The following is a 13574-nucleotide window of genomic DNA, read 5'->3' as shown; positions in this document are numbered from 1 at the left end:
CTCAGTGGGTAGAGCACATTTGCCTGTAATTCACAGAGCCATGAGTTCCATTCCCAGCCCTGCCCAGATGGGCCACAGTGATGGACCCCTGTAATCACAGTGCTTGGGGAGGAAAGACAAGAGGATCAGAAGTTCAAAGATACCTTCAGCTACTTCACAAAAGTGAGAACACCCTGGGCTACCCGGGAGCCTGTCTATAGGGCAATGACTGTCTTCTGTCTTCCCTTTCCAGCCCCTCTGGGATGAATCAGTGATTCCACATGAGCCTGGTGTGAATTCCAGCTCCTAATAGCTGGCCGCCTCCATTTGCTCGGCTGTAAAATGGGTGCTAAAAAGGGGGCAGTGGGTGCTGAGTCCAATTGCAGTGTCTCCCTGACTTGTAGGAAGTGTTCAGTAAATGCTTCTTGGCCCCACTTTGTCTGTCACCCTCCCAAGGAACTCCCATTCCTTCTCTCCATGCCCCAAAGTCCATGGGGGTGGACGAGAGGCAGTCGATGTGCCCTGAATGCCACCACAGCCCTAGTTCAGAGACCAGAAAACAGGCTCACAACAGCAACATGCCCTGTTCACACAAGTATGTAGTTATCTTTGTTGTTGTGTGTACACACACACACGTGTGTGTGTGTGTGTGTGTGTGTGTGTGTGTGTGTGTGTGTGCATGCCACATCCCCTGTGGAAAGACAAAAGCTTTTGGGAGTTGGTTCTCCTCTTCTATGGTAGGGTTGAGGACCCAACTCAGTTAGGCATACACTTTTACCCAGTGAGCCATCTAGCTGGCCTCAGTAAGTAGTTTCTGCCTTCCAGTAGCTCATGCCTCAGGAGACAAAGACAGAAATCACTAGTGACCACAGCTTTGAGGAAGCAGGCTGAGCTTAACAAGCCCCCCTCCCACCTACACACACACACACACACACATACACATACCTGCCCAGAAGGGATAATTCCTGGGGTCTGCTCAGTCTTGAAACGCGACCTAGAGATAGGCAGGCAGCCCAGCAAGGGAGCATCCCAAGGGGCTACATCAGCATCTGTAAAGACTGGGTTGGGTAGACTGCAGCATGCGGCTGCTTCTCACAAGGAGGGTGATCCCCTCCCCCCAAGCTGACTCACCAGGAGGAGGAGGAGAAGGAAGAGGAGGAGGAGGAGGAGGAGGAGGAAGAAGAAGAGGAGGAGGAGGAGGAGGAGGAGGAGGAGGAGGAGGAAGAAGAGGAGGAGGAGGAGGAGGAGGAGGAGGAGGAGGAGGAGGAGGAGGAGGAGGAGGAGGAGGAGGAGGCTGAGGCAGGGAAGACTGTGGAAAGACCCAGAAGGCTGGACTAAAGAACCTTCGGTTTTGCTCACCTTGAACCTTGGTGACGGATACCCAGACAGCAGGAGCCAGGATTGCGTGAATCCTGCACGTGCACACTCACGAGTCATCTAGGGCACTGGGAAGGGGTTTGGAAGGCCATCATTGTCTTACAATCATAGCTTTGTAGACATTTAGCTCATCTGCTGAGGACCACTGTGGTGACTGATGGCAGGTGATGAATGAGGTAGGGAATATGGGAGTCACATTCTTCCACAAGGGACCCTTGTCCCCTAACTCCTGTGGCAAATACTGCATGTAAGCATTTGGGGACCCGGGCATGCTCACCCCTGCATGCTCAGTTCTCACAGAGCCCAGAGGCAACTCTGAGGCTGCTCATGGTTTGCCCCTTGCCAAACTGAGAAGGGAGAACAAGGTGACTGTTTCAAGGTCACGCAGCTGTTAACAGCTGGAACAAGAAAGGTCCCCTCACCTCAAAACATGTACTGTCCACACATACTGGTTGACTTGATTTCTGATCCCGCCAAGCAAGGAGATAATCTATTCAGAGGGATACAGTGTCACAGGCCTAAACCCCACACATGACCTGGCAAGGTCACAGGGTGAAGGACAGGACAGGCCTGATCCTGATTCCCCCTCTGAGCCTCCTGCTCTGTTGTCTGCCCGTGCCTCTGTTCTCTCAGCCATTAAAGTACGCAAGTTGTTCAACTGCACACGGTCAGTGGGAAGGTCAAAATGCAATCTTAATATCCGGCAATATCCAATAATGTCCCCCAAATTAGCTCCTAACCACTGGGGTAACCTCGGTTTACGAGGGAGGAAACCAAAGCACAAAGAGAAGATGACTTGGTCCAAGGTTAAAGTAAGTGGTGGCATTCAGGTTTAAAGACGGGGGCTCTGGTGCAGTGCCACCTAGTCAGCATCCCTGAGGTCAGGCACACAGTCAGCCTTCAGTATATCCTGACCTATCTGAATGTCAGCAGCCAAATACCACTGCCATCCTACCCAGTCCGTGGTCCTTACACCTCCGGTGATTTCTGCTGGCGAGGAAGTAGGGTCACAAGAAAAGGCACCCACGGGTCCCCTTTATGCTAGCTGCTCCCTAGAGCTTGCTTCCACAGGATGTTGAGGCATCCCATGTGCCCAGTCCCTCCCCGGTCCTCCAGAGTGTCCACCCACACCAAGCACCCTACGAGCTTTCCCCATGATTTGGGGTAACCGTAAAAGGTCTCACGAGGCGCACAAGCCTTTGATGGTTGGCCTCACTGACTCCCACGAGCCCCCAAGAGTCCCAAATTGTCTGCCTGTTTTAGGGAGAGAATCTTAGGATCAAGTAAGCACCAGGCACCAAAGAGGCACACCCAGCTCTGCCTGGGAGGTCAGAGTTGATAGACCCCCTGCTCATAGCATCTGCCTGCTGCACAAGACCACTAGAAAAACAAAAGACAAACAAAATCCCCTTCCATTGTTATCCTCTGTGTCACCAGCGTCACCATGGAAGAAGGCTGCAGAGACCTTGAATGAAAAATGGATGTATTAATATAATTGACCAAGAATTCCAGAGTCGGGCTGAGTGACAGAGATGACACTGGATATGGTGAGGGTGACATACTTATGTGGCACTTGCCGCGTACCTGACTCTGCACTAACTAAGCAACATCGTGTGATTAACACGAAACCACGTGAAACCCACTAACTCTGTTCCTTGTCTAGCTCTTTACACAACGTGACCTGTTCCATTTAAAGGTGCGATTCTTTTTGTAAAGCTGACATAAAGAAGCCCAAACTCACAGACGTGGAGGGCTTTGCTCAAGTGCACAGAGTCTGGGCAATCATGCGGTCCAGTAAATACGGTGCACACCGGGCACGTGCACCTCTCTATGTTCTATCCATAGCGCCACACAGGCCAGATGTGGTGGCCCAGGTCTGCAGCACTCGAGAGGTAGAGGCAGGGAGTCGGGAGCTCAAAGTCATCCTTGGCTACACAGCAAGTTAGAGGCCAGAGTGGACTAGATGGGAACCTGTCTCAAAATGACAAACAGAAGAAAGAAAGGAAGAAAGAAAGAAAGAAAGGAAGGAAGGAAGGAAGGAAGGAAGGAAGGAAGGAAGGAGAGAGAGAGAGAGAGAGAAAGAAAGAAAGAAAGAAAGAAAGAAAGAAAGAAAGAAAGAAAGAAAGAAAGAGAGAGAGAAGGAAAAAGGAAGGGAGGGAGGGAAAGGAAGGAAGGAAGGAAGGAGGGGAAGGAAGAGAAAGCACGGAGACAATGTGGCCCTCAGACTGTTACAAACACCCATGCCCACCCGGCCATAGCTCTGCCCAGGAAGCACACATAGAGAGGACAGAGAAGTAGCTGAGGAGAGGAGGTGACACTCCAGAAAGAGGGCTGGGCTGGGAGCAAGGGGAGGTGGAATAGGCTGGCCCACCACCATCCAACACTGCTCTGAATCTCTGGTGTATGTTGAGGTGACCTCATGTGGCTGTAGACACAAAGCTGAGAGAGAGAGAGAGAGAGAGAGAGAGAGAGAGAGAGAGAGAGAGAGAGAGTCAGGCAGCGTGAGCCACAGGTCAAGATCCAGTGCCCGCCTCCTGACTCAGGCAACTCAAAGAACCGGCTGCTGTCACAGGGGGCGGCTTGGCACCCGCATCCGTCAGCCAGCCGTCATCGCCGCCCACCCCTGGGTCACGAATCAGCAGCTCCACTTACCTCCTGCCAGCCATCGTGCTCCAGCCAGCTCTGTCACTGGCCGCTGAGCGTTTTGCAAATGTGGCCCTGTCAGCCCTGGGTTGAAGTGAGAGTTCACGCTCCGTGGCTGCAGGAACATGCCGGCACAGGATGCTCGCACAGTGCACCCTAAGGCATGTTCCTGTCTGCATCCGCCATGCAAACATGCGTGTGCACTGCTGCTCACACAGAGGCTATCCTGTAGGTCTGCAAATGCAATCACAGTACAGCATGTCACCCATGGCAATGGAAGCAAGCATCCGTGTGTATATACATCTATGTTTGCATACAAGGCATCCAGCACATCCGCAAATATTCTCTTGCATGTATGCACATGTGTGGTGCTGGCTGGTTCTCTTCAGTGACTGAATATATTTTCCTATCCAGGCCACACCCATGTGACCTTCATAAGCTCCCACTCAAAGACATTGTATGTGTCGGCACAAGAATGGACGGCTACATGGGACAGGGCACACTTGTCCGTGTGCACAAAAAAGCATGTGAGGATTTGGGGGTTCACCTTTAGGCTACAAAGTCAGGTTCACAGTGTCCATTGTCATGCTTATGTGTGAGGTGGGCACACATGTGACATGCATGCACCTGATCACATACATGTCCTCCAGGCGGTCAGAGGGACACCAGGCATGCACACACCCAGTACCACATACCCTGAGCCTCTACTGCCCTGTTGCATGGCCCTCGCTCTCAAACTCCTCACCTTCCTATTCCCAAACTCCTCTGCCCACATGGTCCTTCAGAGGTGGCCATGACTCACCCATAACCAAGACCCTCAGCTCCTGCTCCCCGGGTCAGTGTGCCGCAGGCAGACACGTGCCTCCATGTCCTACCTCCACACACCACAGAGGCAGATCCCTGGCACGTGGGTGTTCACAGCACCCCACCCCCACCCCCAGCGCGTAGTCTGCCCCAGCCCCAGATTGTCAGGTGTGCCTGGGACAACAGGAATGGCGCCCACACGCAAGAATCACCACTCACGCAGAATCGCATCTGCTGCGGACGCCTCATCTGCTGTGCAAATGATGATTAAATGTTATTGTGCGAGAGAAAGCAGCAAGGAGGGACTCATTAGCTTCATTGTCAGGAAGAGCTCCACGAGCCTACCAGCTCCTCACTCTAGGACTGCCTTAACCCAATGTATGCTGGGGACGCCCGAGTCTCACATGCCATTGGATGAATGACAGAGACAGAGATCCCAGCTCTGGATCCTCCCGGACTGTGGAGAGAGTCCTGGAGTCCTGAGGTTCCAGAAGCACCTCTCCCCTTGCTCTCATTGGCTGTGTTGCTCTGAGCCTATCCACTCACCAGATAATTTCTCACCCACATGTGACCCCAGGGACAGAGGTTCAGGGGCCAGGGGCCTTCTAGGGACAGATGGCAGCTGGGGAAAGATTTAAAGTCTGTGACTAACACAAGCTGCAAGGTCTGGTCACCTCTACAGGGTCTTTTACAAAGGATGAGGTGGAGGATGGGGCACGGGAATGGTGTGTGTAAGTGTGTGTGCATGTGTATGTGTGTGTATGCATGTGTATGTGTGTGTTTGCATATGCATGTGTGTATGTGTGTGTGCACAGGGGTGTGTGCCTGTGTGTATGTGTATGTATCTGTGTGTGCATGTTGTGTGTGCATGTGTGTGTGCATGTGTGTGCATGTGTGTGCATGTGCGGGTTCGTGTGTGTGTGTGAGACATGAATTTCTGCTAGGCACAAAGAGCTTCTCTGGGGTTGGTATCTACACATTTCACTTGGGATATTCTTCTTAAGTAGAAACATTCCCTCCTCATTTCTCAGACACTCAGGTTACACCCAGAGTCTATGTTTCCCTTTGGGAAATCAAATGTGTATACTTTTAGAAAAATCACCTCTACTGTGTCCAGGACAGATTAAAAGGAGGGCATATGGTGAGGATGAGAGGATGCCTTACTCCCTTCCTTAATTAAAAACTCCTTCATTCTTTTTTTTTTCTTTTTTTCGGAGCTGGGGACCGAACCCAGGGCCAGGGCCTTGCGCTTGCTAGGCAAGTGCTCTACCCCTGAGCTAAATCCCCAACCCCAAAACTCCTTCATTCTTAACTGGCCACGAGAATGTCCATTAACAAAGATCCTCACTTCCCACTCTCTACTGTGTCTATGTTTCCCACAGATCGAGTCACAACCAACACATCTAAGCAAAACTGACAGGTGGCAACTTCAGATCATTGTCTAAAGACTACTGACCCAGGCTCTTTGCTTCTTTTTGTCTGCTCTTCTTCTTTTCTGCTGACTAAGCACAGTTGAGATGACTGGCGCTCTAGCAGTCACTTTGGTCCATGAGGACAACAACCACATGTTATCCAACCAGAATGAAGCAGAAGACTTGGTTCTTTTAAACCTCAAACCAACCTTCCCAACTCTAGACTAGGTTCCCATGAGAGGAATCAACCTCCAACCTGCTGAAGCCACTATTCTTTGCTATTCTGCCCCAAACAGCTGAGAGAAAGGCTGACATAGCCATCTTAGAATGGTGCATCAGGCTTAAATGGATTCCCCAGCAATGTGTTTGAGACACACTTGGAAGATGCCGAGGAATTTGCAGTTGATTGGATGTGGGGATGATGGCCAGAGGTGGGGGAGGTGTCAAAGACTTGAGTGACAGGGCAAGGAGGCTGGCTAGGAGCCAGAGAACAAGGGACAGCCCTCCCATGTGGATCAAAGTCAGCGTAGTTTGGCTGAGCTAAGTTTGAGGCGCTGCTGGGCAAGAACATGGAGACTTGAAAGGTAAGTGCTGGAGCTCGGCAGAAAGGGCCTGAAAAGAAGCTCTGCACTGTGTCCACAGCAGTCTGTGAGAGAAAGGAAACCAGAGCCTCCAGGACACCAGGGGCAGGCGGAGGAAGAAGGGGATATTTGGACATCAATTTCTCATCACTGGCATAGCAATTGAACATGCACACACACACACACACACACACTCACATACACACATACACACTCACACACGCTCATACACTCACATACACACTCTCACATATTCTCACACACTCACACACATACACACTCATGCACACACACACATACTCATACACTCACACACATGCACATTCACACACACTCATTCACAATCACACACACTCACTCAAACACTCACATACTCACACACACACAAAACTACGGCAGTCAGGATACGGATGAGGAGGCTCGTCATGTAGGGACAGGTGTGTAAGGCAGATCTCCTCTTTCAGAGTCTGAAGCCCTGGGTTCCTCATTCTGGGTGAGATTCTCAGAAACTGGCTGCTTGCAGGAGAGCATGCTGGGGGAGGAGGAAGGAGTCTTGGAAGACACAATGAAGTCAGGACTTGGCTAGGAGCCCTGGGAGGAAGTTTACCTGGCCATTGTGGAGCTAGGAGAGGGATGACCTCTGCCATCTGGAAGCCTCCAGGAGGAAACAAAGGAGCCAAAGCCTCCAGTCAGGGATTGGGAGCTGCAGTCTAGACATACGCAGCAGCCACCATGGCGCAGATGCCTGTGGGACGGGTCTTCCAGGTGAGAAGTGAGCTGAGAGCAAGGCAGATCCATGCTTCTTGGCCAGGCTGGCACAACACGCCAGTGGCTAAAAAAGAGGAAGTACCTCATGGTCTGTCCTGGAGGCTTGGTGGCCTGGAATCCAGGGCTGTGAGAGGAGCTGGCCCAAGGTTCAGTGCTGGCTTGTAGACAGCCTCTCCCTGAGACTCTTCCCTTTGCTTTCCTGGACTCACCTGAAACATATACGCTTGTCTCACACACACACACACACACACACACACACACACACACACACAACATGACTACACACCACACATACATACCACACACTCTCCGTATACCATATATACACTACATATACTACACATACATATACCACACACACACAAACACACCACAGCATACACACACACACACACACACACACAAAACGCACATATATATACCACATACATACACACCACATAGACACATACACAACATGCACACACATCATGTAACATACTCATACAGGATGGTTCACCAGCAAGTATTAGTGAACAAACATATACACACCACACCCCTCCCACGCATGCCACACACACCGCATATAGCACACCCAGCTCCAAGGGATCAGATGCCCCTTCCTGGACTCTGTGGGCACCTGTGCACAGAGGTGCACATGCACACTCACACACACAAATAACATTGATAAAATAAATATTTTGAGGGATTTTTTAAGGGCTGGGATGTAGTTCGGTTGAGAGAGCACTTGTCCAGCATGCATGAAGCCCCGGGTTTGATCCCCAGAACCCCATGAACCAAACGTGTGCATTTCTGAACCTAAGACATGGGTGTCCCCACTCCTGCACACACATGGATGTCCCGAGAGCATATACACACACAGGCATGCACGTGCACACAGGAAATGGCATGGAAACCAGTGCACCCAACAGACAAAGTCTATGTCGGATGGTGTACAGCTCCATAGACTCCCTGCCCTGCCACCTCATGGAGGGACAGAAGGCTAATGGGAACGTGTATATACCATCACATAGGTTCTCCCAACACCAGTAAACTCCCAGGTACACAGTGACACCCTGAGACAGACCGCACACCCGCATAACACCTGTCTGGTCCTTCCCAAGGTGTTATGCACCCCAAAACTCAGTGGTGAGAAAGAGGGAGAAAAGATCATAGGATACCAGCACATAAGTCACATGAGTGCACAGAATCCTAAGACCCACCGTGGGTCTCTACCCAAGCCAGAAGGTGGCCTGGCTTCCTGGCCAGCCTGCTGATTTCCCAGGAGAGAGGGCTGTGGCCCACCTGTCAGCCTGCTGTTTGTCATTGTCACAGTGCACTGACATTCAGAGCAGGCGCCAAGATGATCGCATTTAGCTGTAATGTGCCACAGACTGCACTGACATTTGGAAAATATTCCACCTCGGGACCCATTCGACTTCCAGCTTCTTTCTAGAAAGGGAGAGAGGTGGTGGAAGGGAGCAGCCAGAACCTGGGGTGTCTGTCTGTCATGTCCTCAGACCACAGAACCTGAGAACCCCAGAAGCCCTCATTCTCAGGATCCAGGAGTTCTGACCACCCTGCCTACAGCCCCTGAGAAGAGCAGGAATGAGATGCAAACTCATGAGAAAGGACATTTCCTCAGGAGGAGCTAAAGGGGTCCCTGGCCTATCTGTGGAGCGGCCACTAAGCACCAGACAGGAGACAAATGTGACAGCAGTAGCCTTGAGTGCTGATGGACTTTCTCAGAGAGATCAAGCAAATAGTCCAAGGCCTCCCAACTAGAGAGAGCTGGGGCTGGGATTTGAGATCAACTCCACTTGACTCTAGAATGGTCAACATTCCCTGTTGGGGTGCTGAGTGCTCTCAACCTCTCATCCTCTTCCTCCCCTCCCTCTCTCTGGTACCCCTATCTTGCCTTTTCCACAAGGTGGGACCAGCACTCCCAGTATACATAGCACAGGCTTCCTGGGAGGGAAGCCAGGGAACTGCTCTGAACTTTAGAGTGCAGATCAATGGCAGAGAGGGGGTGACTTGTGTAGAGTCTGGGTGGCCAGAGGTATTGAAAGTCTACTGCTGCCTTTGAGCAAACTGTTCAGACCCACTGCGACAGCAGCAGAGAGAGGGGTTTGGATGGAAGCCTCTTCGCTGGGATGCAGCCCTCTCTGAGGTGCTGCCCAGCCTGAGAACTGAGCTGCTCAGGGAAGCTGGTGGCAGCCGGAGGTGTTTCTGCCTGCTCTCTGGAAGGGCATCGTGGAGACTGCTGATACGGTGAGAGTCACAAAGGGGGCGGAGGGGGGATGAGGAAAAGGTATTTGAAAGCAGGAGATGACATGTCCCTGGCTTGTTCAAGAGGCAGGGCGGCTGTCTGGAGCTCTTAAGAGTTGATTAATCTCCTTAAATAACTCTGAGTCCAACTTCCCAAAAGGCAAAAGAAAGTTCGTTTAATCTACTTGAAATGATTCCTGATCTTCTCAGGGTGGCAATCAATAGGAGTACGCGTGCACGCTCCTTATAAGTAATTCTTGGTAATTACAAGAAAGAGGGTTTTGTGGTGGAAAATGACATTCTGGCTTCAGAGTCAAGCCCCCAGGGAATGGGATCAATTGGTCTCCGGCGGGGAGCCATCCTGGCCATTGGGCTAGGCTGTGGGGCCACCTCTTTTGAATCACAGGATGGGCCAAGGGGTTGCCCAGGGTCCACCTGCCTGTAAGAGCTCAAACTGCAGAAACCACTGAGGGTCCCTAGCCTTCCTGTGTCCATAGCCAGTGCCACCAGACTGTAACTAGTGTCAAGTACTAGTGGCCCTGGGAATCATGCAAGGACACCCTGGGGACATCAGAAGCACATTTCTGTGTGTCCCACCATGTTTGGTTCCATTGCTGTGGTGTGAATCACTAGTGATGGTTTGGAGGACGCTGACAGGACCACCATCATCCCAACTCTCTTCCCCTGTATTTCTGGGTGCACCGTGGTGTCTGGGTTCACTGATGGGTTCAGCATCTCGTTCCACGTATAGGGACACTGTCCTTGGCTGTCCCTGCACTGACATGAAGGGCGCACACACAGGGCTCTGTAAGCATCTGGGAAAGGAGGAAGGAGGAAGGGCAGGACCTTCAAAGGACAGGGAAGTTGTTGACTGTCTTCTCCGAGACCTTGTCTTCAGGGCTTCGCCTAGAGCCTGGCTAGGAGTCTCTGAGGATATACAGTCTGTGTGAGCATGCGTGGGCAGCTGGGGGCGGGGTGGGAACACACGTAGACGATATTTGCAAGTAAGAAAATATCACCTGGTGGTATAGATCCTGCTGGTCTATGACACCAGGGATTCGGCCTCAAGGTCACAGACCTTGAGCAATAACCACTTGAGAGGGAAGATTCATCGACTTCTGCCCTCCTCTGGTATTCTGGGCTTTGGCTCTTTGCAGTAAGGCATGAAAGTGGCAACAGAGGTAGTCACTCTTTCTTCTTCTTCTTCTTCTTCTTCTTCCCCTTCTTCCCCTTCTTCCCCTTCTTCTTCTTCTTCTTCTTCTTCTTCTTCTTCTTCTTCTTCTTCTTCTTCTTCTTCTTCTTCTTCTCCTCCTCCTCCTCCTCCTCCTCCTCCTCCTCCTCCTCCTCCTCCTCCTCCTCCTCCTCCTCCTCCTCCCCAATCCAAATATAGTTTTCTATACTGTCTCCAGGTCCTAGAGGGAAAGTTCATTAACTGTGATTTGAGCATGCATGCTCGAGCGCGTGCGCACACACACACACACACACACACACACACACACACACGTGCGTGCGCTGTCAGCCACTGCACAGTCATGGTGAAATCAATCGCTTCCATCAATGTAGCCTGGCAGTGCCTGGAGAACCAGCCACGCCAGGGCCCCTGGGTGAGCTGCCCACCCTGCACCCTGAGCAGGTCACCCTCACTATGCACTTATTCCACCTGACATTCATCCAGTAGCCACTGTGTGCCCCTTGCTCACCTGAGCCCTCTGACCCATGTCCCAAGGGTCATTGTGAGAGTCAGTCCAGTCACAAAAGAGCTGAGTTAGGAAAGCGAGGGTCAGGGACTCGAAGTGAAGTTGCCTGAGCAAGGTTGTTTCAGTCAGCCGTCTCACCCGGGTGACCTCACACCGGACTTGGCTTCTATGGACAATGTCTGCAGCTTCTGAAGCCAGCCAGCTCAGCCATGGATGGCACTGCCACCAGGCAGCTCAGAATAAGAGAAGCTGCCCTGCAGATGGGGTGACCACGTGCTGGCAAGGAGCAAACCCCAATCAGAGATCTGTAACCTCTGACCTCTGCCAGTCAGCTGGCCACCTCAGAGACGCCCTAGACCTGAGGGATGCTGAGCTCCGTGTAGAAACGGCAGGAGTAAAGGCCGGGCTTAGGAGCCTCTGGGCACACTGCCCAAAATTAAAAGTGTCTCTAAAGCCAGGTGAGGCCCTGCAGCCCTGCGTGCCCTGGTCCACACTCACCGCTGCAGCATCCTGGCTCTGAAGTCACGTTCTGCCCTTAAATCCATGGCCTGGATGGAGCCTTAGCTCTGGGAATGCGGTTGAATTGATCCACGGTGCCCCGTCTCAGCCACTCCAATGTCGTATTTATGACATCTGTCATCTGGAAGTAGGCGCTTGGACTGTTATTTACTTGTGGTTTTTCCTTCTTCCAGAAGTCTTCTTTTTACCCTAATTTTATTTTGGAAGCAAAGCTTACAGTGCAGAAACCTGTTCAGGGAGACATTGACCGTGACGTCTACACTCGCTGGTAAAGCACAGCCGGTAATGCTTGCCTGGCAGGGCAGCCTGCCAAAGGCTTCCACTGAACCCCCACAGTGTACAAGACATAGCAGCAAAGGCTCTCCAGGGGAACGGAAGCACAGTGGTCAGATCTCCCCAGGGCTAACCCACCTGGACACTGCAACTCTGCTGCCTAAACGCTGGGGGGGGGGGGAGAAGAGCTGAGAGATATTGGGGAATCTTCCTCTATCATTCACCACCTTACTTTAAATTTGTTTACCTATTTGTTTGTTGGAGGTGAGGCAGAGGTCAGAGGACAACTTTCAGGAAGTCGATTCTGTCCTTCCTGGATTCCAGGGATCAAGCTCTGATGGAGGACACCTTTACCACATGCAGGTCTCACACCTCTGATTCCCCCGGGATCCTCTGCCTCTGCTTCCCCAGCACTGAGGTTCCAGTTTCGAGGACTGAACTCAGTCAGCCTCATGCCTGCACAGCCAACCCTGGACCCACTGAGGCAGTCTTGTCTTTTTGCCTCTTGCTGCGTGTCCTTGAGTAAACATCTTCCCTATCTATGTCTCCATTGGTCAGACATCTCTATGGATGCACTGTGCCCTGGTACTCTAGAATTGTGGCATCTGAATGGTGAGGACCATGCTATCTAGGTCAGGAATCAACACGCCTTTCCTACACAGTTCCCAAGAATAAGTATTTGGGGCTGTGAGGGCCAGGTATCCACCATCAGTGTCACTGCCTGTGAACATAGCCACAGCCTTAGTCAGCAAGTATGTGAGTGGATGTGGCTGTGTTCTACTAAAACTCCATGGACAGAACCGGTGAGGGCTGGCCCTTGGGAAGGACGTTGCTGAGACCTCAAATGGACGAACTTCCAGTGAATTCTACAGGGGACAGTGGTCCCTTCTTTTTAAGGACAGTCTCCTTCCAGGTAGCTGCCCTTCCCTAGCCACCTGATCGCTCTCCTCAGTGTTCTAGAAGCTTCCTAGGCAGAGATGCAAACCGTTTTCTAAGATGAGAGTAGGAAACTCTAAGCAGGCCACATCCCTTACTCCCTGCTGGCTTCGTAGACTTGGTTGGCTCCAGAGACCACAAGTTCTGACTTGTCTTGAAATCTCACTCCCAACCCCATCCACCTCCTCACCGCTGGATCGGCTTCAGCGCTGAGAGAACAAGGGTAGATCCTGCACCCACCTGGCAAGGTTAATTGCACGGATTAGCAAACTAATCTCTGCAAAGCACCCAGCTAGGACCCAACACATCCCAATTCTCAGTGCCTCATTGGCCCAACC

The sequence above is a fragment of the Rattus norvegicus genome, chromosome 3 (assembly GCF_021556685.1).
Source record: "Rattus norvegicus strain SHRSP/BbbUtx chromosome 3, alternate assembly SHRSP_T2T, whole genome shotgun sequence".
NCBI lineage: Eukaryota > Metazoa > Chordata > Mammalia > Rodentia > Muridae > Rattus > Rattus norvegicus.
Note: the sequence above shows the minus strand (reverse complement) of the source record.